The 24,233-nt window shown below is 41.9% G+C and overlaps 1 long non-coding RNA gene across 1 annotated transcript in view; it reads left to right on the top strand.

Annotated features, from left to right (window-relative positions):
* The window catches only part of LOC148508665 (uncharacterized), a 51,638-nt gene extending 35,738 nt beyond the window's left edge, over positions 1 to 15,900 (top strand). The window contains exon 2 of the long non-coding RNA XR_015869565.1: positions 14,993 to 15,900. This is a non-coding gene — a long non-coding RNA (uncharacterized LOC148508665). The remainder of the gene's footprint in view (positions 1 to 14,992) is intronic.
* The last annotated feature ends 8,333 nt before the right edge of the window (positions 15,901 to 24,233 follow it).

The following is a 24,233-nucleotide window of genomic DNA, read 5'->3' as shown; positions in this document are numbered from 1 at the left end:
AATTGGTTGAGAGAGACACTGTGAGAAACAGAAGGATCCCTACTGAAGTATTTCTCCAGTTTGCCATTGAATCACTGAGTTATGGCTCTTAAGCCAGGGTAGTCCAAACATCACCGTTGCAAGTGGGCATTGAAGCAAGAGAAAGGTCAACTCTTTGAGATGCAAGACACCAACAGACAATCGTATAGGAGGAGTATGGAAGCAAATCGGATTCTTGGACAGATTATCGCCATCAAGACCAAAAACTGAAACTGGATGTGGTAAGGGCTCAGTAGTTAGCCACAATGTATTTAAAAAGGACACTTCCAAAAAAATATCTGCGGCTCCACTTTCCAGAAAGGCAGGAATGGGGATATGAGCATCTTTTAATTGAATTACTGTGGAGATAAGGACTGAATTTTCTGGAGAGATCGATCCAAGGCCTAGATTTAACTCTCCAAATACACCTAGACTTTGCCTTTTCGCTACTAAACAGAACAAACCTGGGCTACATGTCCTTTTCCGCCACAGTTGACAAAGGCCCAATGAACATCTCCTGTGCTTCTCCTCAGATGGAAGGCAAAAGGCTCCCAATTGCATTGGCTCTTTCGGTTCAGGTGAAGACATCGAAACTGGAGATTGTGGTGCCAGAGAAGGCAAGTTCTTTTCTACTCTTCACTCCCGAAGTTGTCGGTCGATGCGAATGGCCAGGTTTGTAAGGCCATCAAATTTCTCCTGAGAAAGATATTGGACCAGGATATCCTTTATTTGGTCAGAGAGTCCCCAACTAAATTGACTCCGGAGAGCAGAATCATTTGACAGCCCATTTACGGAATTCCGTACAGTAATCCTCAGCTGCCCTGTTCTCCTGCTTCAGGGACCTGAGGCTAGCCTCCACCATAAATGCTTTATCCAGATCATCATAAAGCAGACCAAGTGCTGTGAAGAAGGCATCCACGGTCTGAAGCGTATTAGTAGATGGGAGACCCAAGTCTGAGGGTCTCCCTGTAACAAGGAAATAATGATCTCGACTCATTGAATCTCTGAGCCAGGGGATCTGGGCCGGAGTTTGAAGTAGAGTTTACAACTCTCTTTGAAATTTAGAAAGTTTTATGGTTTACCTGAAAAATGGTCAGGCATGTTTAATTTTGGCTCGACTACAGCTGCTTGGATAGGAGCAAGCCGATTCTCTTCTACACATTGTGAAAGTTCCTGCAACTTTTGGGTAAGAACCTGAATCTGGGCTGCCAATGATTTGAGCAGGCTTCATGACAGGCTAGGACCCAAATGAGTGTAAATACCCCTATTGTCTTTTGTCTTTTGGCCGGTAATAATGTTATGAATGGAGGGGTATCTCTTAAGAGCAGAGTCCAGCAACAGCCTTGGGGGCTGGTAAAGCTTGGCTTGATGCAGCCATGTAACAGCCTTGAGGGCTGGTAATGCTTGGCAAGGTGCACCCCTTAGGGCCGTGTAGCAGCCTTGAGGACTGATGATGCTTCACAAGATGTGGCCGTGTAACAGCCTTGAGAACTGGTAATGCTTGGCAAAGTACAGCCTTAGGGCCGTGTAGCAGCCTTGAGGGTTGGTGGTGTTTTAAACAAGATGTGGCCTTTGGGCTGGGTAGCAGCCTTGAGGGCTGGTGATGCTTGAGCAAGATACAGCCTTTGAGCAGTGTAACAGCCTTGAGAGCTGGTACTGGAGTGTGACTTGTGCAGCCGAGTTGACATTAGAGGCAGTACACTGGATTGCATGAACAGGAGATGCTGGCGTGCGACTTGTGCCGCCGAGTTGACACAAGCGGCAATAGACTGGATTGCGTGTACAGGAGACACTGGAGTGCATCTTGTGCCACTGGGTTGACACAAGCGACAGGATGCTGGGGTGCAGCCGGTGCCGCCTAGATGACAGAAGCAGCTGGACGTTGAGGTACGGCCTATACCGCCTAGATAGAAATGGAAGGAGATATTCTAGACAGGCAAAGGCACTGGACACTCGACTGAACAGGAACTAACCACCAGAACCGGAAACACGCGTAACGCTATCTCCGGCATCAACCTACAGACAAGATAGAAAAAGCCACAGGAGCCAATCCAGTTAGTTCAGGAATGACAGGCAGGAGTTCAGTGATTGATCACCCGGCGTTCACATCTCCTAGCAATGTAGCAGCTTTTGACAACTGCCCATTCAGACGTTAGGGGTAAGCAATTTACCAAATGTCTATTAACATAGTTCCCTACTAGTGTCCAGAATCTCCGTATTTTTGGACATCCCCATACACAGAGCATTAATTCAGCTCAACATCTATTGCATGAGGAGTCCTCTAACAATCCCATAGCATGTCTGCGATGGGGAGATAGATATGTCCTGTGTAATATATTCAGGAACAATTCTGTATATGAAGTTGCAGGTAACAATTTGATAGATAATTCAAATTATCGCAACAATTTTTCTGTATTTAAAGATGGAAAATACTCCCTCCATTGTGCCAGACCAGTTTTCTGCTTATCATATTGTATAGGAGTGTGTAGGAATGAGTAATGTATTGAAATGGCCATATAGTGAGGATCTTCTCCCAGTAACAAATCATCTAGCCTGTTATTATAATCATCTGGTGAAAGTTTTCTAGAAAACTTGGCTACATAGTGTTGGGCCTGCAAATGAGCCAGGGGCGAAGAGCCAAGTATTGGATATTTTTCTACCGCCTGGACAAATGTCAGTGGTTTCTTTGAGTCACAATTTATAAATTGTCGGGTCGTAGTGATTCCTTGTCTGTGCCACGAGGTTGTCCTGCAGCTCCATTTTGAAAGTTTGGATTGCTTATGAATGGGAGATGTAGAGATACATATGGGTTCAGTGAGTGTTTGTGACGCAATATATGCCACATTCTTCTAGTGGACATCATTAATGGATTAGCCCGAATTGTTTCAGATATCTCATCATCATGTAGATGCAAAAAGGGAACAATACCAATATTATCTAGGAAAGCTGTTTCCAATACAGTATTCATATACAGATTTTTATTGTGTATCCAATCTCGTAAGAAATGTAGGTGAGCAGCATGACTATAGGCACTAATATTGGGTAGATTAATGCCACCATTAGATCTATGTTGCTGGAGTTTTACAAGTCCAATTCTCGCTCTCCTGCCATTCCAAATAAATGTGCGCATCATCCTCTCAATCAGGGGCGTTTTAAGAGAGTAGGGGGCCTGTGTGCACTCCTCGTGCAGGGCCCCCTCCTCTCTCCCTGGTGGCTGGCAGCCGACTGATGCCGCTGGCCAGCCACCAGAGCATTAGTAGACTCCGAGCACTAGAGTATGCCCAGAGTCTACTGCTCATGTGCAGAACGCCGAAAAATGGCCGTGGCGGCCATTTTCCAGCGTTCTGTGCATGCACAGTAGACTCCGGGCACACTCTAGTGCCCGGAGTCTACTGTGCATGCGCAGAATACCGGAAAATGGCTGCGGCAGCCATTTTTCCGGTGCTCTGAGCAGCAGTGACACCCGATGCGAGACCTCAGACAGGTAAGTTTAAAAAAAATATGGGTGCAGTGTGTGCGGTGTGGGGCCTCCCTGGACCCAGGGGCCCGTTTGCCCCACACACACTGCACCCATTATAGATACGCCACTGCTCTCAATCTCCATCATGTCTTTTTTAGTCAATAAAATGGTTTGCTTGGCCTAAATAGGAAAGATGAAGGTGTCACCATCTCTCTGTATCTTCCTTAATATTGCGCAAAATACTTTTCATGTATAGAGTATATAGATTATTTAGATATTTTGGTAGTTATATCCCTAATTATGAGATTGATTTAGTCATCCATTCGATGGGGATCTCCCTACACTAAACTGGGCGTGATGGGGATCTCCCTACACTAAACTTGCCAAATAAAGTGCTGCTGATTTCTCAAAATTTACTTGAAACCCTGATACTATTCCTATTTATTTGTGTTATCAGTGGCCAATGGCTCCTTGGGTCTGAAATAAGTAAAAGAACACCGTCTTCAAAAGTAGAAATCTTTATGGTTTCCACACCAATCCCAATCCCCTTAAACTGTGACCAATTTTCCTAAATTCTAAGCATGGGGTCTAATGTCAAATTAAAGAGCAAACGGGAAAGCGGGCAACCCTGTCTTGTTCCCCTGGTCAATGTAAAGGTGCCCACACACATACCGATGTACTCATGATCCGATTTCTTGTCCAATTTCCTCATGAACTTTCACGGGAGCTCCCTTGCCGTCGTGATCATGATTTTGGAAAAAAGACACCCAATCTGTTTTGCGATCTCACGATCTATCGGATCGTACGCATCGTGAGATTGGACATAACAAATCATGAGTTTAAAAAAAAAAAAAAAACAGGCTCTTGACTATTGCTGGGAAATGTAAATAGCCATAACAATGGGAGGGGCTATCTAGGGAGTATAAAAAGCAGGCACCCTTTAAAATGTGTGTACATTCTGCTCTGCTACTAGATGAGGCTACGTGTATTCCTGCTGAATCCTGTACATTGCTACTGTGCTCTTTGTATTTGGCTTGCCTTTTACAAAGTTTATTCTACCTGCAAGTGTGTGCTACCTACCCGCATTCTATCCTGTTCCTGAATTCTGTACTGATGCATCCCTATCGGTATAGAGTGTTGGTTGCTGAAGCCGGGGTCCGGGAGATTAGGAAGAGGGCCCAGCGAAGAAGGACGAGAGCATGCTGGACCAAGGAGTGGCTTCTACAAAGGGATACCCACAATCACATGTCCCTGCTGATGGAGATCAAGGAGAACAACCCGGATGACTATCGGAACTACCTGCGCATGGATGACGCCACTTTCCAGGAATTGCTGCATCTGGTGACTCCCCACATCCAGACAGGACACAAGGTGGCGGAGGGCAATCCCTGCTGAAGACAGACTGGTAGCCACCCTGAGGTACCTGGCTACAGGAAGGTCATTTGAAGACCTGAAGTTTGGAACACTCATCTCACCTCAGTCCTTGGGCACCATCATTCCAGAAACCTGCAAAGCCATCGTTAAAGTGCTACAGTACCACTATTGCAAGGTAAGTTAAAAAAAACACACCACACATTGGAAATTTTGTTTTTATTATTTTTTACTCGCTATGAAGCAAAAATTTGAATTAATTTAGTACAATGTGCACTGACCTGCAGGCAACTGAATGTGTGCACTAAACTGTGTGCAATATACTTTTTTTGTAACAATTTCACAAAAGAACATTATCACCAAATTTTATGAATCCCAATAGGTAGCTGGCTGTATGTGATAGGGTGGGTCAGATGCCAGTTTGAACAGGCCAATACACACATGGCACAAGTACACATTGTGGCCCCGGCTTCCAGCAATGTGTACTTGTGCCATGTGCGTAGTGACCTTGTCCAAATGGCGTCATCACCACCCTATCCCATGCAGCAAGCACCTATTAGAATTCATAAAATTTGGTGATATTAAAAGCAAGAAAAACTTGACATCCTGTATATTGGGGCGACTCATCCGCTGCATCCAGCAGAGCATTATACAAGGTCGTGCTGGTGCTTGGGGTGCTTGGTGGGGGAGTAATGTCTAACTTGGCAGGGGGGGACGGACATACCTATTTGGGGCAGGGGAAAATAGCATTGGGTCTGCTATGTAAGTAGAATTTGAGATATTTTTGCTCATACAGCGACTCAACACGTTGTAGTTTAACCTGAGAAATTTTCTTTGGATATCTGTATCCATATTTCTCAATGTGCTGTTCACATGAGCTGTGAAATCATCTATTGCATCTGGGGGTTTCTGCAGCAGCCGTTCTTCATTTTGGAAAAAATTGTCGTCACCTTCAGTAAGGTTCTCCTTTCTCCCTTGTTTTTTTTTCTTTTTTTGGGGTTGTTGAGAAGATGAGGGTCCAGGTGGAAGTGTAGTTTCCACTTGTGTGGTATTCTCTAGCTCACTGTCACCACCGACCAGACTGAGGTCCGGTGTGGATGCTAAATCAGGGTCTTGGGTGGGAGTCTATATAGGGAAAAAATATATAAAAAATATTATAGTCATGTTTTAACCACTTTTTTACTATTTTTACAGTTTCTTAACACCGTGGAGGCGTGGACCAGCATCACGGAAGATTTTGAACAATGTTGGAATTTCCCTAACTGCAGAGGAGCATTGATGGGAAACACATCCGCATCAACCCACCTGCCAACACTGGATCATATTACTACAACTACTTCAGCATCGTTCTCATGGCAGTGGTGAATGCCAACTAAGAATTTCTGTTTGTGTATGTCGGCAAGAATGGCCGTGCTTTGGATGGTGGGTCCTTCAAAAAGACAGCTTTCTACCAGAGACACGCCAACAAAACCCTCAACTTGCCCTCACTGGACCAGACAAAGCATGGCCTAAATTACATTTTCCTTGCAGACTAGGCTTTTGCTTTACATGAACATGTGATGAAGCCATTTGCACAGAGGGGCCTGACCAGAGAGAAAAGGATCTACAGCTATCGTCTATCCGGGCACGGTGCATTGTGGAAAATGCGTTTAGAATAATGAGCAACCGCTTCCGCATTTTCCACACCACCATCAATCTACGTGTGGAGAAGATAGACTGGGTCGTGATGGCGTGCTGTCTGCTGCACAACTTTCTGTGAAGAAAATCTACTCAACGAGGACCAGTCCCAGCTAGACCAGAAGATGTAGGACCCCTGGAGGACATTGAACATCTGACATCTGTGTTTGTACCACCAACTACAACAACATCCACCGCACATGCCAAAGAAGTGAGGGAGGAGTACATGACCTATTTCAATGGACCACGTGCTGTACCATGGCAGGAGGACTGTCTGTGAACTACTGACTAAATTGGATATTTGGGATTTAACAACAAAAACATTAAGGATTTTGGTTTAAACTGTGTCACTACTTACCAAGACTTCTGCAACCTCCTCTTCTCCCTCACGCTCAGTCATCAAGACGATAGATTCCCTTTGAGGCTCTTGTTCACTGATGAATGACATCATATGGTAGTACCACAGTGCAGGACTATATATTTCATCTGTGCCCACTCCTGATTTTTTTGGAGTCATCCACCTTCTTTTTTTCTTTGATGTACACTGTCCTGAGCTTTTGAATCTTTTGCCGTACAGTTTTCAGGTCTGCATCAGATATGTATTTTTTCGTATACTCCAAAATTTCCTCTAGTGTGGCCAACTTGTGTGACTTGTTGTGGTACTTCTGAGAACTGATCTTCCACAGACACTCTTTTAAGTGCAGGTTTTCAATGAATCCTGTAACGAATTCACGTTCAGAATCCATGGACATTATCTATGAAGAAGAAAAAAAAGGACATTTAAATATTTGTGTATATAGTTTTGTTAAATGTAATGTTGTTATAGTTCACATTTTTATGTTTTAATATTTTCTTTTTTACAGGTTATAAATATGCAATGTTGTTGTAGTTCACATTTTTTATGTTTTAATATTTTCTTTTTTACAGGGTATAAAAATGTAATGTTGTTATAGATCACATTTTTTATGTTTTAATATTTTCTTTTTTACAGGTTTTTAAAGGTTTGGTATGGTATTGTAATTGTGTTTTCTTTAACAGGAATGTCATGTGTTCATTTATTGGTAATATAATGTTTTTCTTTGTTTGACAGCATGGGTCTTCCACTTTTGGGCCTGTCGCTGTTGTAGAACTACAGATCCCAGGATTCCCTAAAAAAATTTTTAACATGCTATTTCCCCAAGGGTGGGTGGCAGGGCATCCTGGGATCTGTAGTTCCACAACAGCTGTAGACCAAAAGGTAGAAGACCCTAGCTTTAAATGATGTGTGTTTTTAAATATAATGTATGGTGATTATTTTGTTAAATATGTGTTTATTTTTTTTTGTATTATTACTTAAAAAAAAATTTCTGTATTCAATTGATTTTATACATGATTATTATTAATATAATATGTTATTTCAATATGAATAGTCTTCTTGGAATGTATTTGTTTATCTTGATTAAATATTTTTGGCTATTAATTTAAAAAAAATTGATTGGTTTTCTAATTAATTATTAGGTGGCCCCATTAATTTGTTTGCAAGTTAGTGGTTAGGTAGGGGGCACACATTGGTGAGTAGTGGGAGCTTAATGCATGACCCAGCCACTGCCCGCCTCATTATGGTGGGCGGTGGCTGGGTCATGCATTTATTACCTGGGGACACACATTGGTGGGCAGTGGGAACTTAATGCATGACCCAGCCACCGCCCGCCTCATTACGGTGGGCAGTGGCTGGGTCATGCATTTATTACCTGGGGGCACACATTGGTGGGCAGTGGGAGCTTAATGCATGACCCAGCCACCGCCCACCTCATTACGGCGGGCAGTGGCTGGGTCATGCATTTATTACCTGGGGCACACATTGGTGGGCAGTGGGGAGCACATATTGGTGGTCAGTGTGGTTGTATTTAAACTATACAAATACTCACCAAAAATTGTCCAAAACTAGAATCCAGTGTTTGGGCTCCTCAATGTGCGACTGTCTTGCTCCATACACAATGCTGCACAAGATGGCGATGGGGCATGCCCAGGCTCCTGTCAGTCAAATTCCGCATTGTGCGATGAATTGTACGATTCGTCGTGAGGGAAAAAAACCCTCACGATTGGCTACCATCGTGTTCATGTTTGGCTAATCTGCCCTACAGCATGGCAGATCAGAGGATGCGATGTACGGCGAGCGGGGACGTGCATCGGCATCATGCTTGTGAGTATAAACTCACGATTTTTACTTTTTTTACCCGATTCGTCATCACGATTTGTCTAAATCGGCCTAATTGGATGAAAAGTCGATATGTGTGTGGGTACCTTTAGTCTATCTCCTACATTCCCATTAACCAATAATGAAGTAGTTTGGAGTGTATAAAAAATGTATTCATGGATTGGAAAATCGGTCCGAATCCTCGTCTATCTAGTAGCTCATAAATTGCGAATGCCTTGGTAGCATCTAGGCTTAAGAGCATGGCCGAGGAGTCAGGATGAAGATTAGCCACCATTATGGCTGCAATGACTGTGTGGATGCCTTTTACTGAGTGTCTGCCTTTAGTGAAACCCAGTTGGTGGTTCTTAAGCAAGGAGGCAAAAAATTTCTATAAACGATCTGCTAATATTTTGGCTAATATTTTAAAATCAACATTTAGCAGAGTGATTGGGCGATATGATGAAGGGAGAGTCAAATCTTAATTTGGTTTTGGCATTAGGGAAGTGATGGCTTGATTGAAGTTAGGGTAGTGAGAACTGTCTGTATTTTACCATAAAGAGCACAAAGTGTCGGCATCATATTATGTTGTAGAATATTGTAGTATTCTGTTGAGTAGCCATCAGGTCCTGGGGTTTTGTTAAGACAAGATGCATAGAGGCTATTTTACCATAAAGAGCACAAAGTGTCGGCATCATATTATGTTGTAGAATATTGTAGTATTCTGTTGAGTAGCCATCAGGTCCTGGGGTTTTGTTAAGACAAGATGCATAGAGGCTATGGCATTAGCAATTTCTTCCTCAGTTATATTATTTTCTAACGCCTCCCGTTGTACAGTGCTGCCTTGTCCAATATTTTAGCCATTAAAGTAGGATTGTGTTTGGTGGCCATATAGATTTGCATGAAATAGTCCTGGAAATTCTGAGATGTAGGTTTTAGTAAACAAAGTCTGCGTGTGGGTGTCTTTCAGAGCAGCTATATGGTGATGTTTCCTAAAACTTTTTGTCATATTTGCAAGTAGGGTACCAGTTTTGTTACTCAACAGAAAATATTTTTATTTAGTGTAATCCAGTTTCATCTGGGCAGGGCCGTAACTAGGGTAGTGCGACCTGTGCCATGGCACAGGGCACTGCAGGGCAGGGGGCGCTGTTTGGGCCTGTCAATTTTCCTGTTTTTTACCATTCTCACTTGTAGCTTCCTCTCATTTCATCCCCAGCATCTCCTGGCTCCCCCTATCTCTTCCCTGGTCCTTCCCCAGGAGGCCATGGCCCCTTTTCAGGTGTACTCTCACATGTCCCTATCTAAAAAATGGGGGGGTGCACCAATGTCCTCTCTGGCACAGGGCACTAAAAAGTCTAGTTACGGCTCTGCATCTGGCCCTGGGCTAATAAAAAACTGTATAGCAGTTTTTTTAATCCTTATATTTAACATGATTATCCTCAGTAGGGTTCCTAATATAAGCCTCCAAAGTGGATTTCGTAGTTTGTTGTAATTCAGTAGGTTGAACCCTAATATGCTTGTTTATTCTAGCAACATATGAAAGAATGTGCCCCTTCATGATGACTTTAGACGTTTCCCAAAACAAGACAGGGTTGTCCCAATGCTCTAAATTGTCATCCAGAAATTCCATCCATTTTAACCACTTGCCTGGCACGTTCGTATCAAATACGACCATACCAGAGTGGGCTTACCCTGACATGGTCGTATCTGATACAACCAGTCAGAAACACACAGTGGGCGGCTTGCAGGAAGTTAACTTCCAGCAGCCGCCCACCTCAGAGGGACCTGCTGGTCCCTCTACACTTGTGGCTCCCCTTCCTTTGTATCCCGATCACTGCTGGCCACAGTGATCGGGTGCCGGTGGCACCCCCCTAGAAGCAGCAGCCACGTCTCATGTAGCCGCGGCTGCTGCTGTGACCCGATCACTGTGGCCAACAGTGATCGGGCAGCAAGACCGTCAGAAGCAGTAGTGGCGGCTCTGGTAGCCGCCGCCGCTGCTATGTCTCCGGGCCACTAGCGGAACACCCACCCGCTGCGGCTTCAGAACACAGTCATCAGTAAGATCACTGTGTACGAGCAGCAGCAGACATGGCTCTGGTGGCCGCCGCTGCTGCTATATCTCCGGGCCGCTAGCAGGTGTCCCACCCGCTGCAGCTCTGGAACAGTGAGATCACTGTGTGTGTGTACCAGGAGCAGCGGCGGCTCTGGTAGCCACCACCGCTGCTATGTCTCAAGGGCCGCTAGCGGGACACCCACCTGCTGTGGCTCCGGAACACAGTCACAGTGATCAGTGAGATCACTGTATAGGAGCAGCAGCTGCAGTAGGAGCAGCAGCACCACCCCCGCCCACTCTTTTCTGGCCTCAGCTCCGCCTCCCCAAGTGCCCATGTGTCCCGATCACTGCTGGCCACAGTGATCGGGCAATATATAAACAGTTGTAAATAAAATATATATATATGTGTATACATATGTATGTATATATATATATATATATGTATATATATATATGTGTGTGTGTGTATATATATATATATATATATATATATATATATGTGTGTGTATATACGGGTACGAAGAGGTCTAAGACACTTGAAAAATCCCACATTTGGGGTGGATGATCCAGTATTTATGGAAAAATGGGACAACACCCTACATAAATGCTCCATAGACCTTATGAAACTGATTATAAATGAAAAGAAATTGATTCTCTCTGAATTAGAGACAGAAATTAAAAACAAGGAGACAAAAATGGAGGCTTTCAAAGATAAAGAGGACTATAGAACAAATGATGTGGTACTAGTACGTAAACTAGAATGGATTGAGGAAGATGTCATGAAAGGTAAAGAAAAAAAGTTCATCAGGGACAAACAAGACTATGAATTAAACAAGGTGAAAAACTGGAGTAGATTTCCTAAACTTTTAGGACAAGCACAAACACATCATCCTGGTCATGTAAGAACTCCATGGAGAATGGTGCCATATAGAAGGAGAAACAGTTTCAAAAGAGATGATGACCATACAGAATTCAATCAACATAAAACCTATCATACGAAGAATCGATTTTCTACACTTCAGCGGTATGAGTCCAATACTGATGCTGATTTTTTATCTCCGGGCCCAGAGTACAACAGGACGAATCCAAGAAAAGCTTTCTTCAAAGAAACCACGAGGTTACCATCACCCATGAAAAGAAGAACAAGAGAAGAAGAGGAACTAGAGGGGGCAATAGGAAGAAACTACAAAAGAAGGAATGTGCAATAGACCCTAAGGCGAAGGGGATTTTTAATTTATCTAAACACATATTAACACAATCTGAAGTGTCTCTTCTGAGTAAAGGATTATCTTTTGCACCCTCTAGTAACATGAATACATTTCAAAACCTTTATCGACCTGAATAAATTTGTGAGGAATCTCACACTAAAACGTCATTTCTTGAGAAAAGATAATGCAGTTATTAAGAACTATACTGAAAATGAGTCAAAATCATGTTTGAAAAATAAATCTAAATACTATCCAATAGAATCTAAAGGTAACTACCTCAGCATCTTCTATGAATTGGTGAAAAAAGACTTGAAAACATTGAGGCTCCCATTGAACAAAATTTGAAAAACAGGGAGAAAGAAGCACTTAACTATTTCTTGATTCTTCTGAAGATTCTTATCAAACAAGCTGACAAAGGGGGGGGATTGGTAATAATGGATCAATCTTACTATCTTGAAGAATCTAATAGACTCATAGGAGATACTCATACGCTATATTGAATGGAGATCCCTTAGAAGAGTAAGTTGATGAATTGAGAATATTACTTGTATATGGATTACGTAATGGTATCATCACAAAAGAAGAATTCCAATATCTCCTGGTAACCAATCCAACTACCCCCATTTTTTACTTCCTAAAGTCCATAAATCAATGATCAGTCCACCAGGGAGACCAATTATTGCAGGGATTGACTCCCTGACATCACATTTATCGGAGTATGTGGACATATTTCTATGAAAATATATCATACAGCTACAATCAGATCTCAAGGATACTACTAACGTCCTAGAAATTATGGAAGGAATAGAGTGGAAAGCATCCTATTCATGGATAACAATAGATGTACAATCATTATATACATGCATCGAACATGATAAAGGAATCAATGCCTGTAGAGAATTTTTGGACATGGATTCATCTATTAGCACCCCACATAGAGAGTTTTTATGTGATATTATGGCTTTTATCTTGAACCACAACTATTTTAAATTTTGAAATAAATTTTATAGACAAATTTGTGGGACTGCAATGGGGACAATATTTGCCCCAAGGTTTGCTAATCTTTTTATGGGGTGCTGGGAGAATAATTATATTTATAACAACAATCCATTTAATAATAATGTTATATTATACAAATGCTACATAGTTGATATCCTTATAATATGGGAAGGTACGGAGGATCTTTTTAAGTCATTCCTAGATTTTATCACTGATAAAAATATGAATCTTAAGTTCACGTCCAACATCAATGCGGCTTCCATTGAATTTTTAGATTTGGTTTTAATTAGTGAAGGTAATCAGATATCTACGAAGAATTATATAAAAGAAGTTGATACCAACAGCTATCTACACTACAAGAGTGGACACTTACAGAAATGGAAAGAGAATATACCACGTTCTCAATTCCACAGAATAAAAATAAATTGTAGTGAGCAAAATACATGTGATGAACAGATACAGCTGTACACCAATAGGTTCCTAGAAAAGGAGTGTCCTGCTAACATCATACTGGAAGCAGAAAGTAAGACCAACCAACTTAAAAGATGTCATCTACTTAAGTACAAGGATTCCAAGAAACGAGAGAACGACATCATTCTGTTTATTACTACTTATAATGCACAGGAAAAAAAGATAAAGACTATACTTAATAAACATTGGAAACTCTTGTTAATGGATCCAATCCTGAAAGAAGTCATTCCTCCTAAACCTCCAGTTGTGTTCAGAAAAGCCAAAAGCCTGAAAGATACATTGGCCCCAAGTATGTTAAGGATAGGCAATTCTACAAAGACACCCCTTTCCATAGTTGTCCGGGTTCCTATAAATGTGGAAAATGCAATGTATGCAAATTGGTGCATCGACAAAGAAGGACTTTCATGAATGCTGACAACACTAAAGAGTACAAGATTAAACATCACATGAATTGCAATTCCACTTCTGTGATTTACATATTAGAATGCAGTTGTGGGATGAAGTACATGGGTAAAACTAAGAGAACCCTGAAATTGCGGATACCAGAGCACGTACGCAACATTAAAAACAAGATAGAAGAACATATAGTTGCTAGACACTTTACTTTACATCACAACTCTGATCCAGAAGATCTAACTTTTCAGGCAATCGAGCATGTTGAATTGGGAGAGAGAAGAGGAGACTTAGCGAACAAACTTTCAAGACGAGAGATGTACTGGATCTTTGAATTGGATACCATGACTCCCCGAGGCTTCAATGAGAGTTATGAGATAGCTCCTTTTATCTAAGTACTGTGGCAAACACAATTGGGTAGATATATTTTGTACTAATTATCTTAAGCCATACCCATGTTTAAGCACCCAATCTCATCTGATCTTGGAAGCTAAGCATTTGGGGCCTGGTCAGTACTCAGAAGGGTGACCGCTGGGGAAGACCAGGTGCGGTAGATGCACATTGGACATGTATGTATATCCCCTAACAGTGTTCAGACATGGTATGTGCATCATGTCCCAAGAATTGGAGGATCCATGTACTATGGATAAGCAAAAGAAAGGCAAATTTTACCTTTTGAGAGACTAATTATAATTTGTACATTGAAAATATCTATACAAATGACTGAGAACATATGCCTTTGGATTTTCTTTTTTGTTCTTTGGATGTTTTATTAACTTATTTTTCAACATCTCCTCCAAAAGCTCCCAATTTTTTTGGATCTCTTTTTTGGATCTCCCCTGTGTTTTGATATATATCAATTGATAACTATCTCATGGTTGAACATTCCTTATTAAGCGTCATAATATTTATAATAACAATAACAATAATAATACTTTTATCAGTTCATTTATATGATTTATTGCTGAGAGTTACATAAGTAGGTCATGCTTTTAGACCACTTCATTAGTAATATTCATCAAGCATTTTACTGAAGTCTTTTACCTATAGAAGAATTACTAATATTCTGTGGATTATGTTATCCTTGTTTTTTAACATAAGACTAGATCAAACTTTATATACTATTTCTAAGAAAAAGATGCCTCTAACCACTTTGTTTCAATTATTAGAATATAATGGCCTGGATCGTGAATTAATAAGAAGTGGGTGGACAAAGATGGCAGTGAGGACAAAGATAGCCGAGACATGTTTGTGCTTAAGGGCGGAAGTGATGTGACGACTAAGAGTCAGAACATCCACAGCAAGGGCGGAAGCTGCACGCTGAGTTGAGATGATGAGTACCATGAAGAATCGCGAGGAATAGTACATCACGAGGAGGATTCGGGTGGATAAAGATGGACGCGACTTACTTAAGTGAGGACCAAGATGGCCGCAACCGGGATTAATGAATGGGCGGAAGTGACGCACCTTAAGGGCGGATGTCGGAACCAGTCAGTGATGATGCTTTCTAATTGATCCGAGGAGAAGGGCGGAAGTGACGCTCTGAGAGGTCTCAGGATGGGCGGATGTACTACAGTGCGCTGAAAAAGTTTATTAATGTTAAATTACTACTTATTTTAGCCTTATCCATATTAACTTACATATTCAGTTCCTTGGATCCTGGTTACTGAATTTATTATTATCCAGGAACCGGAAATGACCTAATTAACTTGAAATTGAGGCTAGTTTGTCCCTATTAAGGGGGTTTATAAACCAGACACCCCACAGGAGCTTTTATTCCTTGAAGAAGTCTGATTGGCAGATGAAACGCGTTGGATGCTCCTCTTACCTTTCATGAACTCACTACTATTATACCAGATAAGCCGCAGAAATCCCTTTTTTTTTTTTTTTTAAATATATTAATTGATATGTCTTTTTTATAGTGGTTATTTATTTGTGTATGCTCTAATATATTGGTCTATAATGGATATGTAATTGTTGTGCACAGCACGTGACTTTTGCACAGCATTATTTATTTATTCTATCTTTATATAATTTTAATTGCTTTAAAATAAACTCTGTATATTTTTTATGTATATGTTTTAGTCAGAATACAGTTTTTACTCTTACATCACTTGCACTTTATTAGGAGGTAATATTGATTTACATTTATTACCAAGGAATTTCTTCATTACTGCACTATGCACATTCTGGTTTAACTACCACACAATAACCTTACCTACCTTAAATAGCTGATTATTAGTATTTATTTATGTATGCACAGCACTTTGTTTAGCACATAGGTGCTTTTAAACAGATTCAATTTTTTCACAATTTTAATAACAGCAGATCACCACTGTTGTATTTCTTCTGTTGGAGCTGACACCCACACTATAGGGGAGTGCTATATACACATGCTCTTTATACTTAAAAAAATATATATTTTCAAGAAATATGACTTAAATATGTTTGTTTGACTGTACAGTTTTTAATGAGAAGAAATTCTCTATTAAATCTAGTAAGGGTGCTTATTATCTTTTGGCGCTGTGTTCTTTAATTTATATATATATATATATATATATATATATGTGTATATATATATACATACACTTGTGTGTAAGCAGGAGCAGTTGGTCTGGCTGAAAACAAGTGGTTTGCCATTGCTGGTGGCCATCAATGTTGCACCATCGATGGTAACTCTTAATCGATGTTTATGAAACATCGGAAGTTGTGGTCTACACAGATCTCCTCGACCAATCGCGAAACAATTGATGGCTTCTAACGATGGTTGAACCATCGATGGTACAGCTGTCAATGGCCATCACTACAGTATAACATAAAAATTGCTTTTTTTATGTTATACTGTGTTTTAAAAAAATATTTTTTTAAAATAAATAGTGATGGATAAGTTTAAAATTATGTTCGTGACCTAATTCAATCATAAAAGAAACCGACAATTTTGGAGCGGTTTTTGGAAAAAGAATTAGTCAGTTAAGTGGTTAATGTAAGAAATTGTTGAAATTGTTCGGAATGGTAAAGATATGTAAGAAAGCACCAAAAAGAAGGGCTTCTGAGAGCCAATTGAGTGTGAAGGGCTACTGATACTGGAGCGTGGTCGTATACTACTATATCTCCTAGAGAACTTGACACAATTTCCGAGAGGAGTGTTGTTGAGAGAAGTATGTAGTCAATACTAGAGAGAAGGACCCATGGACCGCCGAATGAAAAGTATATGACCTGTCAGTAGTGTTAGGAAACCTTCCAGGGGTCTGATAAGGAATGACAACAGTACATAAAAGCAGCCTATGAATCAGAGGGTGGTTACAATTGACATATTCAATGGATACTCTGATGTGTATCAAAAATGAATTGTTTAATTATAAAAAATAACAAGTGATCATAAACAGTAGGTATCAAAAAGCATGTATAACACACAATGTGTACAATTGACACATTCTCCTCTCTCTGTAATGTAAATGACAGGCACAGCTGATTTCCAATGAACAACAATATTACTAGTTCAGGATAGATGTGGTATTTAGGAAATTTTAGAAAGTACAGTATATACTTGCCAACGGAATGTGTAAAACTCTGTGCCGCTATTCTGCTTGTTACTGAGGGTCTTCAGAGTTTGTATTGTTAGACTTAGGGAGCCGACAATATGGATATATAGCCAGGTACACAGAGGTCACGATGCAATAGCTCCACCCGCTTTGCGGGGAGCTTGGATCTCTGTGTAGCGGCTTTGTCTGACGGCAGCAGATTGCATATAATTCCAAGCAGTATTCTTCTTTGGGAAGTTAGCTCTTTATTCCCACAGTGGTAGGTTCAAGTAGCAGGCAATATGGATTTTAGTCCATGGTCACAAGGTGGTAATGTGATGGATCTACCCGTTGTAAGGGGAGCCTATTTCTTTCTGTTATCTGACAGTAGGTATCCGCTTCGTCAGGGGCTGTATCCAGATAATATAAGAGAGAATTTCTCTTAGTGTAGACTGTGTTCTTTTGCTTCAAGTAGCATCCAGATAGTACAATAGTGTCCGGTCAGTGAGGAGTAGTGTAAGGGACGTTCACCTACACATTTCAATGCTTCCTAGCATCTTTATCAAGGTGTCTGATAAGGAGTGATCTTTCAATAATTGGGGAAAATGGGTCCATGGGTCCATTGGGGAGCTAGGGGATCAGCTGGTATTGGGAATTTATCTACATAAGGGTCTGCAACTGTATTGAAATCACCTCCAAATATCAAATTATAATTGAATCTACTATGCAAAAGCTGGGTTATACTGTAGACTGATAAAAGGCTTGTATCTCATTATTAGGAGCATATATTTTGAGTAATGTATATATTTAGTTTCAGAAATTTGGACATCTAATAAAATATATGGAGCCTCTGGGTCCAAAACTGAATTCAGTGTAGTGTAAGGGAGGAGTCTAGCAAATACAATGGCTGCACCACAAGATTTGGAATGGTAGGAAGCCAAAATACACTCTCCAATCCAACGTTCACGTAAAGTAGAATCTTCTCCCGCTTTCCAATGTGTTTCTTGTATATAAACTATGTCAGGTTTTAGTTTTTTTAAGGGATGTAAGGACCAGTTTACACTTAATTGCAGGGTTTAGCCCCCAACATTCCAGGAGGTAATATTAATAGTTTGGGGCATCTGGACATTGGTATGATTTGGTGGTGGTGGTGGAACTGATGGTGTCATCTCATCTTATTTAGCAAAAGAGTTGTAAGGATATAATATCCATAAAAAAACAAGACTCCTCCCGTCCCAGCCTGCAGGGAGAGTCTTTAAAAAACCTAATATGTAGAGACCCAGGCTCACTTCACAGAATATTAATGTGCTTACATAATATATCAACAAGAAAACATGCCTCAAGTCATATTTCCCAGAAATTGGTGGAATTGTATAATCATATAATAAAGAAAAAAAAAAACAATAAGAACATAAAAATGAATTGAGATTCTCTATCTCCGTAGTGAAACACATCAAAACAATGAATCATTGTAATTAGAAAAATAGGTATTTTATGTCCTAGATGAAGGGCTTAAATGTGTGCGGTGTGGTGAGCACCTAGGAGAGCTGGTGGTAAGAAAATGATTATGTACTAGCTCTGGATCCTCAAAAATAGGCATTTGTTCATTCTCAGTGACCTTCAGTTTGACTGGATACAACAGAGCAAATCTCTTGTTGTTATTCACCAAAAATTTACAAACTACCGCTACAGAGAAATCTTGGAGAATAAGAATACGATGGTCGTCAATGATCAGGTCCCTTTGACGTTTAAAAGTCAGTATTTTTTCTTTAACACGATAATCTAAAAATGTAGCTATCACCGGACGTGGTCTCCCACTAAATCCCTCTCTTTCTGGGGCCCAGTCTGTGAGCTCTTTCAATTTGTGGAATCCCCAGATCACTTTGCAAGCCAAGTGCAGAGACCAGAGTTTTGTCTAAAAAATCAAGCACTGTGGACCCTTTAACCTGCTCTGGAATGCTTATAAAGTGCAAATTATTGCGTCTGTGACGATTCTCCAAATCATCCACTTTGTCAAGCAATGATTTATGAGAGATCAGATAAGTCATGTGACGTTTGCAAAGTATGTAAATTGTCTTCTATGTCACTAGTCCTCTGCTCCACTGCATCTAATCTATTAGTATATTCAGTTAATTTCGACAGTGCAGAATCTAAAGAGGATTGTATATATCTAATCTTTTATCAATCCTAGGAACAAGTTGGTCAAACTTGTCTTCCATTTTTGGTAGAAATTGGTGACATTTTTCGACAATCATAGGTATAAGTGGTTCAAACTTTTCATCAATTTTGGGCATTATAACATTTAGGAGCATAGTCGCCATATCTGGTGTAGGCGACGCGGAGTCACCTTTCCCCAATTCCGTATGCTCAGTAGAGGGGTCCCCAGTGGGCGAGGGTGGTGGTGCCTGCTTTTGCAGGTGTTTTATTTGGTTTGACCATATTGCGAGAAGAAAATCTCGGTGGTAATGGGGGCAGAGATTTGTAAAGGAATTTATCCATATACCGTATATAAAATCAAGAGAGAAACAAATCAATAATGAGCAAAATTGGTTCAAATCATCAATAGGGTCACCTAAGACGATGAGAAATATATATTTTAGTTATCCAGTTCAACCTAAGTGGCGTCACTGGGCCCTATAATCACTCTAGTGTAAAGACAAATGATATCAAATACAAAGAATTAAAGGAACTGTTACTAGACGGCAAAAGGTGTACCAATGTATCACCAATTATAAAATGAAGAACGATATCAGTAAACAGTATGTTGCCCACAAAGTAATGAAAATGTTAAGCAATATTTTACACGAACATACACTTAATATTAAAAGTGAACATAAAGTGTGTAATATGAGACAGAGATCGCTACAATATACGGGAGAAAAACTGCAACAACGTATATTCCCCTGTAGATGGTGACAAAAGCAAAGAAATAAAGTCCACTGATGAAAAAATACAGTCACTGTAATACTGCACAGTAGGTGTATTTCTGAGAAATAGTGAGAATACTCACTGGTCTCCAACTGCGGCTTCACACAGCCAAGGATAACCAGAGCCAGGACGGGCCACAGCGCGGACATGCTGCTTCAATGTTTATACACTCATTTTATTACTGACTATGCTTTTTATACCATCTATAAGTGTGGTCATTATTTTCACACTGTGACGCCAGTAGAGAAAGAACTATATTAACCAACGGAGCCTTGCTGTGGCTAGTATCTGTATGCGGAATTTGGTTTTATGCGCATAGCAATTGTTGCAAAATAATGACAATATAAACATCCTTCAGTGATTGGGAACTCTGTCTGAAATAGTTACCTATGTATCAAGAATACATTTATACAAAGTTTCTTAGCTAGCGATATCTCATTGGAATAAGCTCACTGTGATTCCATTCAGTTTTTATTGTCTGTTTGATTGTTGTATGTCTAGTATTAAATTGGTATGTGATCCATGCAATAAATATTGTATTTTATTGAAGCCTTCTGATTATTAACAGACAGCAAACCCTATTTCTATTATAAATTATCTCCTGATATCCACTGATATTAGAGCAGTAAAACCACTTTTTACAATTGATTTTTCTGTATAGAGATCGCGGTCTCTAGGGTTCTAACTAAGGACCTGATTCAGACCTGCTCGCTAAGGGCCGATCGCTCGCTGTGAGCGATTTTCCCCCATCTGCGCATGCGTATAATTCACAGTGCGCGTGCGTAAGCCATTCGGTGCAATCTGCTTTTGGTAGCTCATAGACCACTATCATGTCGCTGCTTGGAGTGACAGATAGTGCCGTTTGTGGGTGGTAACAGGGGAAGGTGCATGTGAACGGGGGAGTGGTGTTGCGAACGCAGGCGTGTCTGCCCGCCAAAACGGCGTTTAAAGGGCGTGCATAATTAGCAAAGTAGTGTCATTGTACATGTCACCTGCATGTATTTCAGCCCGCACTGATCGCTGTGCTTGCGGCAGGTTAAGGCAACCCCAAGGGCTGCAAGCAGCTCCGATGGCTCACGATGGTCCCGATTAATCATACATTTCCTGGAGATGACGTGTGTTGCGAGTGGCAAGGGGGCATCTTCAGACACTTGCGAGTGCACTTTGCCATAGCTAGCTAACACAGTGGGCGTCCTTATGTGACGCAGTGCGAGTGCTTAATTTACATATCCGGCTCCTTTCTGTAGGCAAGCGATCGCATCTTGCGAGCGGGTCTGAATCAGGCCCTAAATCCATAATACTTGCAGCAAGCACTGACTGTTAAACTAATTTAGTAAGAGCCAGGTGTTGTCAGTAGTTATACTGTTGAGTGTTTTTTCCTGTCCTAGGGGTAGGTCAGCAGTCCAGAGCAGCGGCAGAAGAAAGTCCCTCACTAACACTCCACAGCGTATCCTTCAAACTGGCCACAGATAATAGAAGGGACCCTTTAGATCTATTTGCGGATCCACGATAGATGTACTAGCACCCGCTGCTGTGTGTACAGAGGGAAGCAGCCTAGTAGCCGGGTGTAGTAGGTATTACCACCGGCCGCATGGCCGGCAGTTCAAATCCCGACAGCGGAAGCCCGGCAGAGGTGAAGATCCCGAGCGCTAAATAAGGTAAGTACTGCTAACCCTACTCCCTATCCTAAACCTCACTTAGGGGTGCCCAACCCTACCCCCCTCTAAGTGCCTAAACCTAACCACCCCTTCCCCGCTGCCTAAACCTAAGTCTCCGGGGGGTGCCTAACCCTAACCTCCCCCGGGGGTTCCTAACCCTAACCCCCCTTCCCCTAGCCTAAACCTAACCCTCCCGGGGGGTGCCTAACCCTAATTCCCCCCGGGAGCCCTAAAACCTAACCCCCCCATGGCTGTCCACACCCGGCTTACCTTTGTTTGGTATGCCGGGCGTCGGTCTTCCGGCGTAGATCTAATTACAGGTGCTGAGATTTCAACATCTCTAGTACCTTGCCGGTATTTGACAGTCGGGAAGCCGGCGGTCTGCATTTAGACCATCGGCTTCCTGACTACATCCCCAGCAGCCAATGTCAGAGATGAAGGTGGAGTTCTCCCAGGAACCAGTGATTAGATGAGAGCAAGGGAGCAGGCTGTGTCAAAGTAACCAGGAAAGTACCATTGGAGATAACAGCGCAATATTCCTGGTGTCTTGTGGTCAGAGTAGGACTCCAATCCAGGCTGAGTCAGGGTACCAGACGTCAGAGGAAGCGGCTGTGGAAGCATCGCCAGCAGACACAGCGGAGACCACCCAGGGTCACAGATACAATCTCCCAGTAGAGAAGAACCGAAGTGTAGATGGGAGGACAGCGCCGGGAAGCACTCAGATGGGGAACTGTAATAGATGCTCTGCAATCCAAAGCACCTCCTCCGTGCCGGTAGAAATGGGGGCAGTCGAGTCACAGGAGATAGGATCTGAACCAAGCAGTTTCCAGACACCTTGAAAGGTTTCACAGCCCGTTGAAAGGTGATCTGTCAGCGTCTGCTGCCTCAGGGGATCAGAGCAATGCTGTCCAGTAGAGAAGTCACTTACAATCACCAGGTTACCACTTGGAGGGACACAAAACACCTAGATAAGATGCCAAGCATGGAGTTAAGTTAAACTGCGGCCATCACGGATGCCACACCCACCGGAAGTCCCCTTAGGCTTTATTTAATCAGTGCACATAATTTTACAAACATTCATGAGCTATTACCTTAAAGATACTTGCAGTGTAGTTTAGGACACAAGGGGAGCAGTAACTCATACACACAGACTGCATGCTTCAGAGTTGCAGGGTAAAACGGGCGGGTTTTTTGCTGGGTGTGAAAATTAACTAAGCATGGAACTGGTAGCTCCTTGCAGACACAGCATGGCACAGCCACAGTGTTACAGCCGGGAATATCCACTGAGCAGGACGGCTGCTGTGCCATGTCCATGCCGTCCCGGCAAGGCAGTCAAGTATATAATACAATGTTTCCTTTCACACACAACGTACTGCTGCTGCTGCGCATGCACAATACATGAAGAAAAAAATAACAGAACATTAAAAACGGTTCAAAGCCGTTGCATGTGAAAGGCACTGAGTGCCTCAAACAAACGGACGGCTTTTGCCCTGTTTTTTGCCGGCCGGTGAAAACCGGCTGGTGTGAAATAGGCCGGGGTGAAGATTGGATGGTCATGGCTGTGAGTTAAGACATCAGCAATTCAATTTCTATTTATATCACCTTCCAAAGGCGAAATAGAAGCACCAAATCTATGCATATACAACCACATGCACATACAACTGTCCTACCACCAACAAAACTCACTTTTCCCCTTCTCTTACACCAGAGATTTTCAACTTGTGGCACACTGAGGATGCTAAAATGATCACTATCAGTTATATTGGAGAATGAGAGCTTAAAGGCCTGTCCAAGTATGTGCCCCTGAGGGTACCACATTCCTCAGTCCAGGACAGGACCGAGCTGTCCCCATGGTCCTTGAAGCTCCTTTTATACTGCAGTGAGCCAGCTGATGCCAATTCTCTGCACAGCCAAAGTGAAACAAGCAGAGTGCCCAAGAAAGTTCACCACTGATGAGCGAGTGAGGAACAGAAAGAGAAGGGACAAAGCAACCCTGTCTTGGCTGCTTCACAGAGTCTGGGGCAAGCGACGGGGGAGATTCAAGAGTCTCCCATCCCCACTGAATATGGCAATGGTAGGCAACTATTGGTCCAACAGGCTCTGTGTCAGAGGGGCCTATCGATGGTCACCCTGCCAGCACAGCACAATCCTCAGGGACCAGCCAGCATTTGCCCCTTGTGATGACTGATGGTAGTAGAGGCAGCTGGGGATGTCAAAGCAGGGCTGATGCTGGGAGGAAATGACTGAGTCAAGGTGCGGCAACTCATCTATAAATGGATGGGGACTGACAGAGCCAGATCTTA

The sequence above is a fragment of the Taudactylus pleione genome, unplaced genomic scaffold, assembly GCF_031769625.1.
Source record: "Taudactylus pleione unplaced genomic scaffold, aTauple2 ptg000352l, whole genome shotgun sequence".
Taxonomy (NCBI): Eukaryota; Metazoa; Chordata; class Amphibia; order Anura; family Myobatrachidae; genus Taudactylus; species Taudactylus pleione.
This window is presented reverse-complemented; position numbering and strand designations above follow the sequence as displayed.